Source organism: Callorhinus ursinus, unplaced genomic scaffold, assembly GCF_003265705.2.
Source record: "Callorhinus ursinus isolate GAN/ISIS: 27379988/994484 unplaced genomic scaffold, GSC_fseal_2.0 scaffold54, whole genome shotgun sequence".
Lineage (NCBI taxonomy): Eukaryota > Metazoa > Chordata > Mammalia > Carnivora > Otariidae > Callorhinus > Callorhinus ursinus.
In genome coordinates, this window is record NW_027397116.1 from 7,136,410 (window position 1) to 7,153,478 (window position 17,069).

At 37.2% G+C, this 17,069-nt stretch overlaps 1 long non-coding RNA gene across 1 annotated transcript in view; it reads left to right on the forward strand.

Annotated features, from left to right (window-relative positions):
• Positions 1 to 17,069, forward strand: part of LOC141371024 (uncharacterized) — a 60,103-nt gene that overhangs the window by 198 nt on the left and 42,836 nt on the right. The window contains exon 2 of the long non-coding RNA XR_012375626.1: positions 1,356 to 1,450. This is a non-coding gene — a long non-coding RNA (uncharacterized lncRNA). The remainder of the gene's footprint in view (positions 1 to 1,355; positions 1,451 to 17,069) is intronic.

The following is a 17,069-nucleotide window of genomic DNA, read 5'->3' on the forward strand; positions in this document are numbered from 1 at the left end:
TACTGGTGTTCTTATGTTCAAAATTTAGCGGGTATAATCATATTTTACCTTCCACTTTGGGCCTTGAACCGGATGTTTGTAGCTTTTTATATACAAAATAAGACAACTATATAATAACTCTGTAGTTTTAAAAAATAGTTTACACAGCAGATCTAAGGAGGTGCCATTTCCCACCCATTAAGATGGTTATTATTTGAAAAACAAAATAAATGTTGGTGATAATGTGGAGAAATTGGAACCCTTGTGCACTGCCAATGAGAATGTAAAATGGCGCAGCAGCTGTGGAAGCAGTTTAGTAGTTCCTCAAAAAGTTAAATGATTACCATATGATGTAGCGATTCTACTTTTAGTTATATATGAAGAAATGAAAGCAGGAACTCGAACAGATATTTGTACACCAGTGTTCATTATTCACAACAGCCAAAAGGTAGAAGCAGCCCAACCGGCTCTCAGTGGATGGATGGAAAACAAAGTATGTGTGCGTACCATGGAGTATTATTCAGCCTTAAAAAGGAATGAAATTCTGATACATGCTACAGCATATATGAACACTGAAGACAGTATGCCAAGTGGAATAAGCCAGACACGGAAGGATAAATATTGTATGATTTCACTTAGATGAGTTACGTAGGATAGGCAAATTCCTAAGGACATAACGTAAGGTAGCAATTACCAAAAGCAAAGGGGAAGGGGGAATGAGGAGATGGTGTTTAATGGGCATAGGGTTTCTGTTTGGGATGATGAAATATTTCTGGAAATATGATGATGGTCGTACAGCATTGCAAATATACGTATTGTTACTGAACTCACCCTTAAAACTGGTTAAAATGGTACATTTTATGTTATGTACATTTTATCACAATTTTTAAATTACTAAAAACAAATGGAATCACCTTCTATATAAAGACCTAGCCATAGACATCTTTTAATGCTGAGGGCTGGAGACCCAAAAAATGGCTCTTTCCTTATGTAAAATTCATCAAACAACCGAGTAGAACTTTAAGTGCCATTAAACACCAGTCTTCCATTCATTGTAGTTTGCATCATGTTTAAGCAATTCCAACTTATCTTTTATTTGTTCATGGTACTCACCCTACTCCCAAGTGACTAAGTTGCTTAACATCATGGGTTAGTTGCCAAGATAAGCTCTATGCTATCACAGTGTTGGACCAATGCTGTCCATGGGAATGGGCCTACATGCCTTTGGTTCACCAGATCCAAAAGGAACTCTGAGTCATTTCACTAAAGCCTCTAGATCTTCAGCTGAGAGTACCGAGAATGAAGTCATTTGAGAGGACAGAGTGGGGTGGACTGACCTCTGATAACCAATTCTTAAAAAATACTTCTATCTTTAGGCCTGCCTTCCACACATGAATTCTTGATAACTTTCCAGAGCCAGGTGAAAAGAGGCCAATGTTATACTAGGCGAAACCACTTGGAGATATGCCAGGTAAGTCTTCAAGTTCTGCTCTTAGAACTCCATTACTGCCAGACAACCTGGCTGCACATCATCCTATGCTTTGAGATAGCAGAAAATCAGAAACATAATTATTTGCTAATGTATTGTAGCTAATATATATTATTAATAGGGATACTACACAGCTGAAATTCATTGGGACTTAGTAAATGCCAAGTGTTGTCATAAGTAAATTCCCATAAAACTCTGTACTATTGCTTTCTGTTTTTGCCAGTTTAGCTCAAAGAGGTAAGGAACTTGGCCGAAGAGCATCCTGCCAGTCGTTTGTAGAGCCTGGGCTCACATATTGGGCCTGACTCCAAAGTCCAGGTCCTTAACTCTTACACATTTACACATGAGCTCACAAAAATAAGACAGGGCATGCCCCAACTATTTCATTTCAAAAGCAAAACAAAACAAAAACCCCCAAACTCCGAAATACTTCTGGGATTTGGACTGTAGCCCTTTAGAGTCTCTACTGATTAGGAGTTCTTACTAATCAGTTACTTCAGATTTCCCCAAGTCTCCTGGTATTAGCTCCTGGTTTGTTTCTCTACCTGAATGAAAACCATTTTGAGCAGATAGAAGAGCAGTCCTGGAAGGTTGGGATTCTGAGTTTCACCTAGAACTTGAGTCTTCCCAGATTCAGGATCCTTATTAGAATAAACCCAGATTTTCCCGAACCTAATCAAAGTGCTCTTTTATTTCCAGTGATTTAAGTGCTTAGCTATTATTGCTATTCCTTTCATCTTATTTATAGAACAAACAGAAGGTTTTAGATTACTATATTTAGAAGTGCCATCTGGTAGGCAAACTATTGAACAAAAATGTTTTGTTCCTTTCATGTAACTACATTACTTTGAAATGTAATTAAGTCTCAGAATGGTTGTTTGCTTCTTTTATGGTGGATCTTTTGCCCTATTGAACTGGGGGAAAAATTCTTCCTGGTAGATTTTATTCATGCATTCTTTTACTCTTTGTGTCTCTTAATTTTTTTGTTGTTACTCATTTGCTTTTAGACAGTCTATTTGCCCATTATTGATGTACTCCACTTTTGGTAACTTCAGTGTCTAAACTAAAAAAAAGCTAGTAGACAAAATAAAAGTAAAAAAAACACAAAACTCCATTTTTGTAGGGTTTTGATATCTACTGAAATCTAAAGATATAAAGGCAAGGTCATTATCTAGTTTGCTGTTACTCTGTGTGTTCAGAAACTCTTGTTGGCTTAAAAAAAATGATTGAAAGACTAGTCATTGACAGTAGTATGTTTGGTACTTTCAAATGATTTCAGTTAAGTGAAGTTTCATTCACCGTACAGACAGTGTGCAGTTATGCATCTTGTTTTCCTGGTTCTTGAGCATCAAATTGTATCCTCTCCATTGGTTTGTTTTCATCTGTTGAGTTACTTAAAAGAACAGAGAAACACATGAATGTAAATAATACATACACTTCAGACACAATGTCTCAGCATTAGGTAATTTTAAAAATATTATAAATTAACAAAGTAAAGTCCTTTATATCTTCCCCTTATACATTTATGAAAGAAAAACTAGAAAACACTTTAAGGTCCTGAATTCTTAGGAAACAGTAAAACTGAACTCCAGAAAGGAACAGTCGTTTTGAGTTTATAAACTTTAATACAGCCATTGCTTCAGTTCTAGGGAGCTTAAACTTGTGTTTGTTATTCTAGACACAGTCTTTCTAGGTACAGATGAGAGGAGTCCCCCTACTTCTACTAAATCTGCAAGGCATAGTTGGGGCCTTTTTAGAGCAGATAGGTTGGTTACCTGGGGCATTGTGAGCTGGGCTGAGGCAGCACGGGGGAGGTGGGGACATGAGACTTTCAAATAATGACTAAATACAGTTTTGGAACATGGGTACTTATCACTTCTGCTGCGCTGTTAACAAAGTGATTTCCACCAATAGAGTGTGCAGGCCCTGGATGAAGACTGCAGAAGTTCCTCCTTTGAACGTAGGCTGGGTGGTCAGCATCCATACCTGGACGCCCACCCGTGTTCTCTGTATTGTCATGGGACTCTTTAGGAAAGGGATTGTCTTCCTTTTGAGCACCTCCCATGACCGGTTCTCATATTACCAAGCTACTCTCTTATTCCATTTTCTCTAAGTCCTCGTAGGAGTCTTGGGGTCCCTCCATTGGTCTTCATATTGCTTAGGTACTTGAGAATCCATTCTTTGCTCTCCTACCACAGACCTTGATAGATCTTCAAATTCAGAGCAATAACTACTGGCAACTCCTCACGAGATCTTGTTTCCTTGAGGGAAGTGAAGGTTAAATCTTCAAACCCTCCCATTTGCTGAGGGGACTCTGTTGCATTCCATACATCTATTACAAAGAAAAGGAAGAAAAGCAAAAAGAATAATTTCCCTATCAATATAGTCTGAACGTCTGTATCCTGCTACATTCAGTTAGGAGGAGATGAAATATATATGTAATTGTAATAGTATGCAGTAAGAAGAATTTTTAAATGATAATAAGGAGTTCCTTCCTGTTCCAACTTCAGGAATTACAAGGTGACATTAGACGGGCCATTTGTCTCTTGAACGTGTTTCTCCAACTGTGAAATAAAGGAGTAGGGCTTGATAAGCTTACAAGTTCTATGATTCTAGGATCATGAAAGTCTAAATATGGAACACTTGGTATTTTTATAAATGCACCTCTGATATTTAATTCTCCTCACAAAATTATGGCTCAACACTCTTAATTATTCTGCACAAACTCCTATTTGGTAGTATCAGAAAGATCAGCCATTATGATTGTCCTCCCTCATGTGACTGACTTTAGCGCCCTCCCTCTCTCTTACTTACCCTGTTGGTTAGTAAAAGCCAGTGGGCACAAAAGAGTTGAAAAGGATATTTCAAAAAAATGACTAGATAATACAAATCAATCTTTGCAATTTAAAAAGTAAGTGTAATTTATTCCAAAGTGGATTCTTTCAGAATATATATGTGTAAACGCAAGTGTGTATATCTATCTGTCTCTTTATATCATTGACCAATAGGAAATATTTTATGTAAAGTATGACAGCAGATTTCCTATTGTCATATCTGTATTTTATTAAGAAAATAAAAGAGCTTTGTAAAATTCTCCTTAATTTACATTCTAAAAGCAAATAGCATTCCTTTGTATTATTATACTTTCAGAAAATTTACTTTCTTATAAAATGCTGGCAAAATGTCAGTCTTTAAGAGCAAATTTTCTTTATATAGGTTAAAAATGGATGCAAGTGTATATATACAAAATAATTGAAAGCAGGGTCTTGAAGAGATGTTTGCACATCCCTGTTTATAGTAGTGTTACTTATAATAGCCAAGTAATAGAAGCAACCCAAATTCCATCAAGAGTTGAGTGGACAGATAGACAAAGTGTGGTATATACATACAATGGAATATATCCAGCTTTAAAAAGCAAGGAAATTTTGCCACGTGCTAAAACATGAAGGAACCTTGAGAACATTATGCTAAGTAAAATAAGCTAGTCATAAAAGGACAGATATTGCATGATTCTGCTTGTATGACATATCTAGAGTAGTCAAGTTTATAGAAAGAGAAAGTAGAAGGGTGGTTACCAGGGGAAAGGGAAGGAGTTATTTAATGGGTACAGAGTTTCAGATAGAGTTTCATATTTAAGAGATGAAAATGTTCTGTTTTACAACAATGTGACTATACTTAACACTGCCGAATGGTACACTCACAAATGGTTAAGATGGAAAATTTTGTTGTTAAATGCTTTCTATCCCAATAGGTAAATGGATGCAAGTGACAAAATAGGAGTTTCAAGGAGTGGATTATTCAGAATGTTAATTTAGCATTTTTTATACATTTTCATTTGTATACATTAGTTTCATTTGCCTTTACAGAGGTTAACAGAGTAAAAGAATGTAAGCGAAGATAAAGATCTTTATTAAACCGTGTTGAAAATCTGAAATTCCACAAACAATACCAATCTAATTATAGACTTTTGTCTATAATTACTGATAATTTTTTGTCAGTCTTCTGGGGTGACAGGTGCAGTGGATAGGAAGTAGGGAACCTAAGTGTGAATACTTATTCTGCTGGCCCTGTGATCTCATAAGCTGCACTTTCTTAAGGGCAAGAACTATTTTACTTATCTTTGTATTCTCTTGAAATACCTACCAGGATTATAAATATTACTTGTTGGAATTAAAGTATGCTTTTAATTGAGTTATATTTTGAAGAAAAGGGGTGAATGAAGAGTGAAACTCTACACTCCTTTAGGCACCTGCTTGTCATTGGCCATATTGGCAGTAGCTAGAGGTGGACAGGCCAAGACTTGGAGTAAACCAGACAGGGCCAGCGTCAGGATCACAATATTAGGACTGGTTTCCACCTTCACTTGTGAGGCAGAATTCTTTGAAAAACACAAAGCCTATTCTCAAGTAATCTTGTGGTGGGAATCAGACAAAACTAGGACATGATACTGAGTGAAAAGAAGGAGTAGGTAATAAAGGACAAGGAAAAGAAACAGCCTTAATCCAGGAAGGCCAGTTGCTTAAAATGTGGCATGTGTGATTGGAGGACTGAAATCAGCCAGCGCATGAAGAGAGGATGTTGTCCTATGGCAAGTCTATTGATTTGATGGTAGTGAGGGTGGTGAGGGCATGTTCATGGTGTCCTTTAAGATTCAGCTTAAAGTTATGGACCATCTTAAAAGAAAGGGACAGACACCAACACACACACAGACACACACAGACACACACACACACACACACACACACACCATTTTGAACGTACTTTAGAGGTATTGTGAACCCACCAAAGGACGCCCTAGAAATGTGTGGATCGCAGGCATGACCCTGCTTCAGGCTTCTGTATTTTTGAAAGCAACAACACATACAATTACTGGCCACAGGTTCACTCCAATTCCCAACAAGCAAGGCTTTTAGTGGACCCTTTGCCTTAAACCCTCAGCCAAACCAAAGCAATGCTATTTACCTGGTCTGTCTACCGTGTCATTCAGTTCAGTTGGTAGGAGAAAAATAATTAACTTCTATAGTGATTGTCTCTAAAATTTTTCCACTATATGCCCCATCAGTAAAATGTTTTTTATCAAATTTCTTATATGTGCATATTTATTTATTTGTTTTATGAATGCACTATTTAGTGATATATTCTGTACATACAAAACAAATTTAAAGTAGAAATTTAAAAGCATGGGATAAAAATAAGATATCAAGAAGTTTCAATATTTTCTTTCCACATTCCAAAAGATTGTCTTATCTTGTACACTCTTGAGGTAAAATTAACCTGTTTAGAAAATACTATTCTTTAGGATGATTCTTGCAAATCCACACATGGAAACAACACGCAAATGGGGTTATTTTTATAGTAATGCCTCATTTTAAGAAAGTATGATATTCATGTCAAAGTCTAAATTTACAGGATAAATTAAATATGGTATAATTTATATTTCAGTGGGTGTTTATTTCTTTGACCTTCTTGAAGGCAAATTGGATTTTTTTCATCTTTATATTCCCCGTACCTAGACTATATAAAAGGATTCTTCACAGAGTTATTTTTTAAAGATTTTTTTAAATATCTAATAATAAGGTTTGATTTTACAAAACCAGCTTTCAAAAAACTCTTCAGTTCCCTGTTTATTTCCAGAGACAGCTAGTCTCCTATTCTTTTCTTTGGGAGGGGGGCGCTTTTTAAAATTTTTTTTCTTTTTTTATTGAAGTATAATAAACATACAGTGTTAGTTTCAGGTATATGATATAATGATTCAACAATTCTATACATTTTTCAGTGCTCAAGACAAGTGCATTCTCAATCTGTCTATTTTCCCCCATCACCCCTGGCAACCACCACCAGCCTGTTCTCTTTATTAAGTGTCTGTTTTTTTGTTTGTCTCTGTGTTTGTTTGTTCATTAGTCCTATTCTATTCTTTCATCATGTTGAACTCGAAGAATTCTTCATATGTGCTGTGCTGCCCCTGTGCCTTTGGCCATTCTGATCTCTTGGCCAGGAGTAGCTCTCCGCTACCCCATCCTTTACTTGCCTACTTGTCCTTCAAAACTGAAGTCTATCTTTTCTTCCTCTGATTGTCTTCATTGAGCCCAAATGCCTTTTATACCTGCTTCTACAGTAAGCTCAGCCACCAGTAACCTAGCATTTGCACACCTGACCCTTTACTTTTCTATCTTTCCCACTTCCCATTCCTAAACTGTGGCCCTAAAAAATAGTATTAACAAAAATAAAGAGCTTCCATTTAATGTTGCCACTAGGCTACGTTGTTTGCAATTATTCTCTCACTTGAAGGCAGGCTGTAGGGCTGTGTGTGTGTGTGTGTGTGTGTGTGTGTGTGTTTGCAGAAAGGATTTTCACTTAATTTTTTCCCCATATTCTCCACTAGTTTATATTTACATGGTCATTATAGAATGCATAATAGACAAAGGAGGTTCAAAAATCTCATTAACTACAGCTGTGTCAATAGGGAACGTAGGAGATGAATAAGCAATCTACTTGATACTTTACATTTAAAAAAACACATTAAATATCAGCGTTTGAAACTTTTTAACTGAAAATCTCAACTGCTTGCTTCAATTTGCACCAATGATGGTCTTTGAAAAACTGTTTATCAGGGTAGTTTACTTCTCTCTTCTAACAATTTGTGTATTCTTCTTCCTAACATTGAAGTCTAAATGGAAAAATATTAATAATATTTTGTTTATGAAGACAAGTGGGTTGACTCTAATAAAAATATTGATTCATGTCTTGCTTCTCAGTGAGAAATGCCACCCATGAAGCCTGCTGGTACTTACTTTTAATAATATAATTTCAAGAAAGCCAGAAAAAGTACATATTTCAATTGCAAAAGTGCGAATTATTTATTTTTCTTCACACAAAAGAAATGTGAAGTGCATCAGTGTTCAACGTTAGCTGAAAACAATTCAACAGCAAATTTTTACTTAGATGATGTAAAACATTAAAAGGGCTTGCCGTATCTTAACAGACTGTAAGAACGTATCTCCCTCTCTATAAAGCATGAAAAGCTAAAAAAAAACTAAAGCATTAAAAAATAAATAATAATCAGCTTTCATTTAGTCGGCTATTTCTTCTTTTAAAAAAATGAGTAGATTCCCGTATGCTTACAAATTTAAATCTTCATCTTCCCCCCCCAAAAAAGTATCCTATTTATGTTTATGTAGGTTTTTTACTTCGTGCAGGTGGAGCTTATAGACAAAAAAGTGTGTTTCATTGTTAGTAAAATCATTGCATAGACTAAGTTTCCCTCTCTTGCCAGTCTCATCAGAGAGGAGCTCTGTTTAGTCACATGGTTAACATCTGGAAGCCCCTCGGGGTAAAACCTACCACCAATTTGTTGCCAATTCAGAGAAGGCATACCAAGAATGGAGGTAGAGAAGGCAAATCCTATGTTTCCTTTGACACACACACATAGACTCCAATCTCATTATTGTCTGAAGTCATTCAGTAGACCAATATGAAAACTGAAGTATCAATAAATACGTTCTTTGTCTTAAAACAAACTTCCAGAAAACATAAGAATGCACAGCAAATGAAATCTCTTGATTATTTCGGTTTACGCAGGACACGATTTTGATTTTGACCTGGGACCCAGCCGTAAACACAAGGTGCATGCATTTTTTTCCAAGTTGTGCTTTTTGGAAAGCACCAAGTTTCTCTCATTAAGGGGATTTGTTCAGGGACACCTGGGTGGCTCAGTCAGTTAGGCATCTGCCTTCAGCTCATTCTCTTCCTTTTGTTCGCTCTCTCTCAAATAAATAAAATCCTTAAAAAGGGGAGACTTGTTCATTTTTGAGTAAGGAGAAAAGAAGGAGAAGGAAAATACAGAGTGTAATACTAAAAGTTCAGCCGTGCTCTTTTGTACTCAACAACAACCATTTCTTAACTGTGTTCTGCAGATCTCTGAGATATTTCCAATAGGGTCAACTGAAGAAACTTCTCTAAGGACTTCATTTAAAAGATTCATATGAGCTCCAAACAAACAAAAAACCTAAGAACAGAACCCAAAAAACAGCACAGAAATACTGTAAAGAATCAAATCCTTTTTTTCTTTTAATTATATCAGCATTCTTTACATTCAAAGGTTTTGCTAATCATGGCAATTATTTTGGGATCTGAAGCTTAAAATGAAGCCCTTTGAAGAGCAAACTTTAATTTGTGGCTTTGGCAGTTCTCAGAGGTTGTCATTGTTTATAATTATTGTCTTGTTTGACCTGTGGTTGACTAAATCCTTTCCTCGAAAGATGTCCCCACATTCCACATTACTACATTCCAAGTTGTTCTGCTGAAGTTTCTTTCCCACCTCCCACGTTGTTTGAAGAAGTGTTTCTGTCAGGCCCTGCTGATTGTGGTTGACTCACTTTAAGCTCACGTAAGCCTTTTGGGTATTTTGTGCCTAGCCTGGTGACGTTGTATCGTGATGACCATCATTTGAATTCAAGTGGATGAAAAAAATCTCATTGTAAGTGACACAAAATCGGCGATTTCTCACATATCCAGACGTTTCGTGTTCATGTAACATTGTCCAAAATTCACCACGTTCCAAATTTGAACAGTCGAATCTTAAAAAAACAAAACAAAACTATAATAATCCTCTCTTCCAGAGTGAAGTCAGGAATTAGTGCCCTTCCTAGATACGTGTTGTGGAGATATGGTGAACTGCCTTCACGTTTCTAGTAGTCATCCTGAGAGTTCGACCGGATACCAAAACTTTAGTAACTATTACCCGAGGATTGGTAGTAGAAACTTTCCTTAAACTTAACCAAATTAGGTAAAATGTTAATGGCACCGATAGATTGACAAATCTGTATTCTTAAAGACCTTATGTTTTCCTTTTTGTAGCTCAGAGTATATAGCAGCAAGATAATGAGAAAAAAGATACATATTATGGCCATCTGCTTAATTGTTAGAATCTATTACAATTAACCAAAATCCTTCTTGTTCTTTCCATTTTGATGTATGTAATTGTAAACTGAGTAGTAACTCAGTAGTAATAGTGACAGGGGAATAGATTCATTCTCTAAAACCATCTGCCGTTTGCAGAATTTGCCTTTGTTTGCAAGGAAAATACTTCAGTGATGCCTTTTATTAAATTATGGAACATAAAAATGGTAAAATGACTCGGCTCATGTAATTGTAGGCTTCAATTTATCCTATAAAATGTACTCAAATACTTTTGGGAATTTGAAGGTCACTTTTCAGTGGCTTTTTCATGTAATTACACATTTTAAAAGCTATAATCAGAATTCTCTCATTTCATCCTATTATTTATTAATCAGCATATGATTTAGACTACTCAAATGGTACTTTTCCCAAATGTTAGGCATGCTTTTTAGTTTTCTCAGTTAGTACTTTTTGTCTTTACTTACGACTACAATAAGTATCATTTGATGCTATAGTATTTAATTATATAGAATATAATGACATACATAAGACATTACGACAGATACATAAGACGTCCTACCCTTAAGAAGTTTACATTTAGTAGAGAGACAGAAGGTGTACATATTTATAAGGTAAATACTAATAACTACAATAAAAAGGTTGTGGGTAAAATTTTAGCAAGCTCAGAGGAGAAAGAATATGTTTCTAGGTGTGGAAAATCAGGAAAGCATAGGTAGAATAGAAAACCATAGTTCTCTAAATATAATCAGAAATTCCCAGCCACTGGACTCTTAACAACACGTAGAAGCCTGAGGATAGGGCCTTGAGGTGCCCTCTCCTCCCTTTTTCACTGAAGTTCAATATATGTTTCTACAAGGAAGGAATGTTCCTGACAAGGTACATTGTCTTGCCTCTCTTTTTTTGCTTACCTTGTTGTTCTGGCTCTACCAGGTTGATTTCTAGTCCTTGAATAAACGGATTTCTTCTCAGGATGAGAAGGATGTCTGTTGTAATGGCAGAGTTCCCGTGATTTAGTAGGCCTATATGACTTGGAAATGGTAAATCTACAATAGATGTTTGCTGACTGAGTGCCGAATGAATGGCTAGTGAGGGATGAGTGAGTAAGTGAATGGCCATCAGCTAGGAAACAAACCACCCAAGAAAAACAACTCGATCCTGATTATATTATTTAATGTAAGTTACACAAGCGCCCTTAGCCTCACCCTCTGAACTTTATTATAGTTACTCAATAAATATTTGTTGAATGCGATGTTCCTCAGAATGCTCATTTTGTGCATTCGTATTATGGTATTTATACTGTTGGGGAAAGCTCCTTGTAGGAGGGATAATCCTGTTTCACTACTGGATAAATAGATCATTATGCAGTGTTTCCAACAGCTTTCCTAGAAATGACCCCTTTGAGGTTCAAAAAGGAACAAAAAGTGATTAGATTTTATAAATGTTATGCCACTTCTTATTACATATAGTATTCAATAAAAAGAAAATCCCACAAGACAACTCTGTTTGCCCCATGGGTCTAATACCATAAAGTCTCATTCTTAGAGCATCTACATTTTGGCATTTGTTTGTCGAAAATGGGGTGGAGGGAAAAGTAATCTTTTTGCCAGTTTATGTGATGCCATAAAGCAGCATTTTTCATTTTTCAACACTTATTAGCTCAGCTCCCCAGCTGTGTAGCACCACGCCCTGGTGTGAAATTGAGAGGGAGAACTCTGACAAGTTTATATTGGCCTAAATTTATAGCTTTTCTTTAGCATGGGGGAAGGGTGTCTTTTTTTTTTTTTTAAAGAGGACATCATAGTTGTATGATTTTGTATCCCAAAACTTCTAAAACATGGAATAATGGCTTATGAAAATGATTATCAGTATATCATGTTTGGCTCTCTTAAATGTTGACAGCTGTGTCATTAGAGGACAAGTGAAACAGAAAGTTCATTAAAAGTTAATTAATCCATTAGTTAATGAACTGATAGAGCGTTTTTATATCCTGCAAAATATAGATAGCTAGGGCCTTGCATGACAAATATGCTCGAAATTGTGAGTCAATAGAGAAAAATACAAGCTCAAACTCTACCTAAATAGTGGGATTTTGATGTAATTATTCATATGATCACTTCAAATCTTCATTTCCCTTGTTTTCTGGGGAGCAGTTTCAAAAAGACAAAGTAAGTTGATTTCACAGAAAGTTTGGTATGACTGGCACAAATGGGTTAAAACAATTACTGGGGTATGATGTAGCACATTAAAACAAAATGATTGACTGCAAGCTAAAAATTTTAAGATCAACAACCTTAATCCTTGGCTGCTTCTTTCCTGCTCTCACACACGCCCTAACACATGACAAACCAGGGGGAGATCCTTAAGGCATTTTTTAAGATCCATCTTGAGTAAGACAGTGCAAGTAAACTCAGATAAAGCTCTTAGTATTTATGTTGTGTGAAAGGCTTAAAAGTCAACACAAAATCAGGCTTTCAGTCTTCTGCTAAGTAGGGCTTTACATTGGAAGGTTGAGTGGAAGGACAGCCTTTCCACATCTTAAGGTTTGAAAAAAATCCTCAAATTCTCCCAGCCATGGCGGGAGGGGAGATCCATGTGTTAAGACTTGCATGATGCCCAGGCTGGCACGGACAGTGAATAAGCACCTTCCTATGCTGTCAGAGTAAACTGGAAGCAGGTTTAATTGGCTTGCTCGTTTTGTTTGCACATGTAAAATGCAAAGTAACAATTGTAAATCTTCGAAAATAAGCCTGCAAATCCAGGACCGTCTTCAGTTAGGTGAGTTCCTTTAATCCTGGTTATCCTCTTCCAGCTGGAAAGCCAGGCACTAGATTTGCAGCAGGCATTTTAATAGTGACATTAATTTTATGGCCAAGTGAAAACACTTTTCCTGTAGAAATAAATATAACATCTTTAAGAGAGCTCACGGAAGCCCAAATGCCAACCTTTGACCATGGCCATGAGATACAACCGTACCCCCACAGCAGGCAAATGAGGCAGGTATGTAACCACTGATGAGGAGAGACCCTTTTTGGAGTAGAGGGAATTGCATCCGGAAAGCGGAAGAAATGGTTTCACAGATGGCACCTGCTACTTGGAACAATAGAAGAAAATAGGAACCATCTCTCAAATACAAAGCACGTGGGCAAACGTTATACACTGGTCTTCTCAACCAGCCTGGAGAAGACTGAAGAAAAATATTTTACCTTGGGAAGATAAAAGACAGGCTAGCTTTTAGAAACATCTCTCAGATCAAAGTTGATTTTCTTAAATAAAAAAATGACATGATCATGTATGTAACAAGGTAGCTCTAGCAACACAAAAACTTTAGGGCTGGCATATTGAGTAGATTGAAAGGGGGAGGCACTCTTTTGAAGGAGGGACTCATTAGATGTCTTTTTCAATAGACGAGAGAGATTCAGGAATTACCTGAATTTAGGTTTTCAGGATGGGGGTGAGGGTGGATTGGAAAGGTAGAATGGGTTAAGACTTGGTTACCCACTGGACTCGGAGGTATGGTATAGGAAATAGCCTCAAATGACTATCTCCAAGTATTCTGGTGAAGCTGTTAACAAAGATAAAGAATACAGAGGAAGGAGCAAGTGTCAAGTGCAAACAATGAGTTCAACTTTCTGTAGGCTATGGAGATGTCAGGAGAAATTTGGTGACTGCTAGAAATATGGGTCTAAAGTTTAGATTAGGGATGGAAGTAAATCTTGAGAGTAGTCAGTGCATAAGAATCAGATAAAACCATAGGAATCAAAGAAATCATTTCATAGGAAGAAGGAGAACCTAGGAATAATTTTTTCAAAGACCCACATTTAAAGGCTAGGCCAAGGAAGAGAAATCAGTGAAAAACTCTCAGGAGGAATCATGAAGGTAGAAGGAAATATGGAAGTATGTCATGAAAGCGAAGATGTAGGCAAACAACTGTGGAGTGCTACATGAGGATGGAATGAGGCCATTGGATTTGGCAGGTTAGGAGGGGGGTGACTAGCAATGTTTTAAGTGTTTTTTTCTTTTAGTGTTATTGAGATATAATTGACATACAAATCTATGTAAGTTTAAGGTGTACAGCATGATGACTTGACTTAACATATATTGTGAAATGATTGCCCCAGTAAGTTTTGTTCATCCATCATCTCATATAGGTACAACCTGCCCCCCCCTTTTTTGTGATGAGAACTTTAAGGATTTACTCTCTTAGCAGCTTTTAAATATACCATACAGTCATCATGTTGTACATTCCATCCCCAGTACTTACTTATCTTACAACTGGAAGTTTGTACCTTTTGATCACTTCATCTAATTCCCCCATCCTCCTCCTCTGGTAATCACAAAGCTAATTTCCTTTTCTATGAGTTTGTTGTTGTTAGATTCCACATGTAAGTGAGATCATGTAGTATTTGTCTTTCTCTGGCTGACTGCTTTCACTTAGCATAATGCCCTCAGAGTCCATCCATGTTGTTGCAAATAGCAGGATTTCTTTCCTTTTTTATGACTTAATAGCACTCCATTGTGTATATATGTATGTTTTTGAGAGTCGTTTCAGTGGAATAGTGGGGTAGGAGTCAGATTGCAGTGGCTCAGGTTGGGAATCAAGAGTAAAAAAGTGAACATGGCTATTCCTTTAACAAGTTTACTTGTAAAACCAAGAAGGAGATGGGGACATTTTAAAATATGAGGATGCTGGAGTACCTGGGTGGCTCAGTTGGTTAAGTGTCTGGTTCTTGATTTCAGCTCAGGTCATAATCTCATGGGTCATGAGACTGAGCTCCATGTGAGACGCCATGCTCAGCACAGAATCTGCTTGAGTTCCTCTCTCTCCCTCTGCCCCTCCCCCCACATGCTCTCTCTCTGTCTCTCTAAAATCAATAAATCTATCTTTAAAAAACACAAAATATGGGGATGCTTTGAGCCTGTTATAAATTGGCAAGAGAAGCCAAGGGAGAGGGTGGATCAAAACAATGGAACCCAGAGAAGATGGAAAGGGAAGGGAGTGGCAGCCGTGGAGAGTAGAAGACTAGGAAGAAATATAGGCAAATCTGAATGTGACAATAGTGACACTGAACAAGATTATACCTTCTGATGGCCATTTGCTAAGAATGAAAGGAAAAAGGAATAGGTTAGGCACTTAAGAAACCCTATAAAGACTTAAAAGAAAAGGAAGCTGAATAAGAGTGGGAAAGATTTGTTAAATAGACAGAAATGCATACAGAAAATTTAAAGGAACTAATCTACATTGTCCTCAGATTTGTACTAGTAGCTACTGAAAAGAAACAGAAGAAATAAACAATTCATTAATCAGTATTGGAGATAGCAAGGCTGAAGGTCAAGGTGAGGTGGGACTATGGATCAGATTGATGAGAATGGGATACCGTATAGGCTGAACAAGGAAAGAATTAAGCCAAGAAAGGGCAGATAAACTGGAAAAATAATGAGAGGATAAAACCTACAGGTCTTCAACCAGGTGTCTGAGCATGAGGGAATGTGAGAGAGGAAGGACAGGAAGACACATATAAAAAAAAAGACAGGGATTAATTATTTCAGAGGTGGAAAATTATTATTTAGAGTAGTGTGAGAAGACTCCCTGAGGAAGTATGACTGAGCAGGGTCTTAAAGAGTTGGTAGTTTTGATGGTGGGTAAGAGGAAGGACATTCTCTACCCAAAGTTAAAGAGGAACCTGGGACAGGCTGAAAGAGTAATCATGAGACCTGGAGAAGGAGGAGGTGCAGCTGGAAAGGAAGCAGTGTGGACACTGACCTGTCTGGAACAGTAGCTGTGTTAGAGTTTACAAGAAAAAGAAAGATGGACATACAAATTGAGCAACATTGTAGCAGGATCTGAAAACCCATCGTGAGATTAGTGCTTTTATCTAGTGGGCAGTTGGGAACCAGAACAAAATATTAAGCAAGGGAATGCCATGAAGAAGGTAATGTTTTGGGCATTATTTGCCTAGAAGGAGATTGTGGGAGGGATTCCAGCAGGGAGAAGTCTGCCTGCCCAAGGTTGTCATGGAGAAGACTCAGGTGACAGGAAGTAGGAGATCTGAGAGCTGGAGCCGTGACACACATGGGCACAGCTTCAGTTAAGGGATGTTTTGACGACAAATTAGATGCAGGGGACACACAGAAGGAAGCACAAAAGTGATTCTGAAGTTTTCAGGCCAGGCCACCAGAACACAGTCCTACTACTGAGGGACATGGGGAGATGGGAAGGGAGGGACAGAGTGGAGATGGGAGAGAGAGAGAGGTGTGTACAGAGGAGAGAAATCTACCCCAGGGCTTCCTGTTTTTGCTATGAAAATGAAATTTCTTATGGAGCCACAGGACGTCAAAAGCTTATAAATAGAGTTATTTTTATATTATTTCTTTTATTAAAACTGACATGGGTACACTGTTGAGATGTTAGTAGCAGGCATCAGCCTGGCAAGAAGAAGTCAGAAGTTGGGTGGCTCCTTTCGTCACTTGGAGCAAAGACTTCTGGTGAACAGGCTCTGTTAATGATGGCTGTGTTCCAATTAAAAAACCTTTAAGGGAGGATAATATGAAAAAGACTCTTTAATCACACCTTGATTTTTTCATTCACAGCTGCACATGGGTAGCAGGCACCGTGCTGGGAGCACTACCTTTGATTGCAAAGCATAAAATTTTTACAGGCTTTTTTTCCCCTAATAAGTGAAAA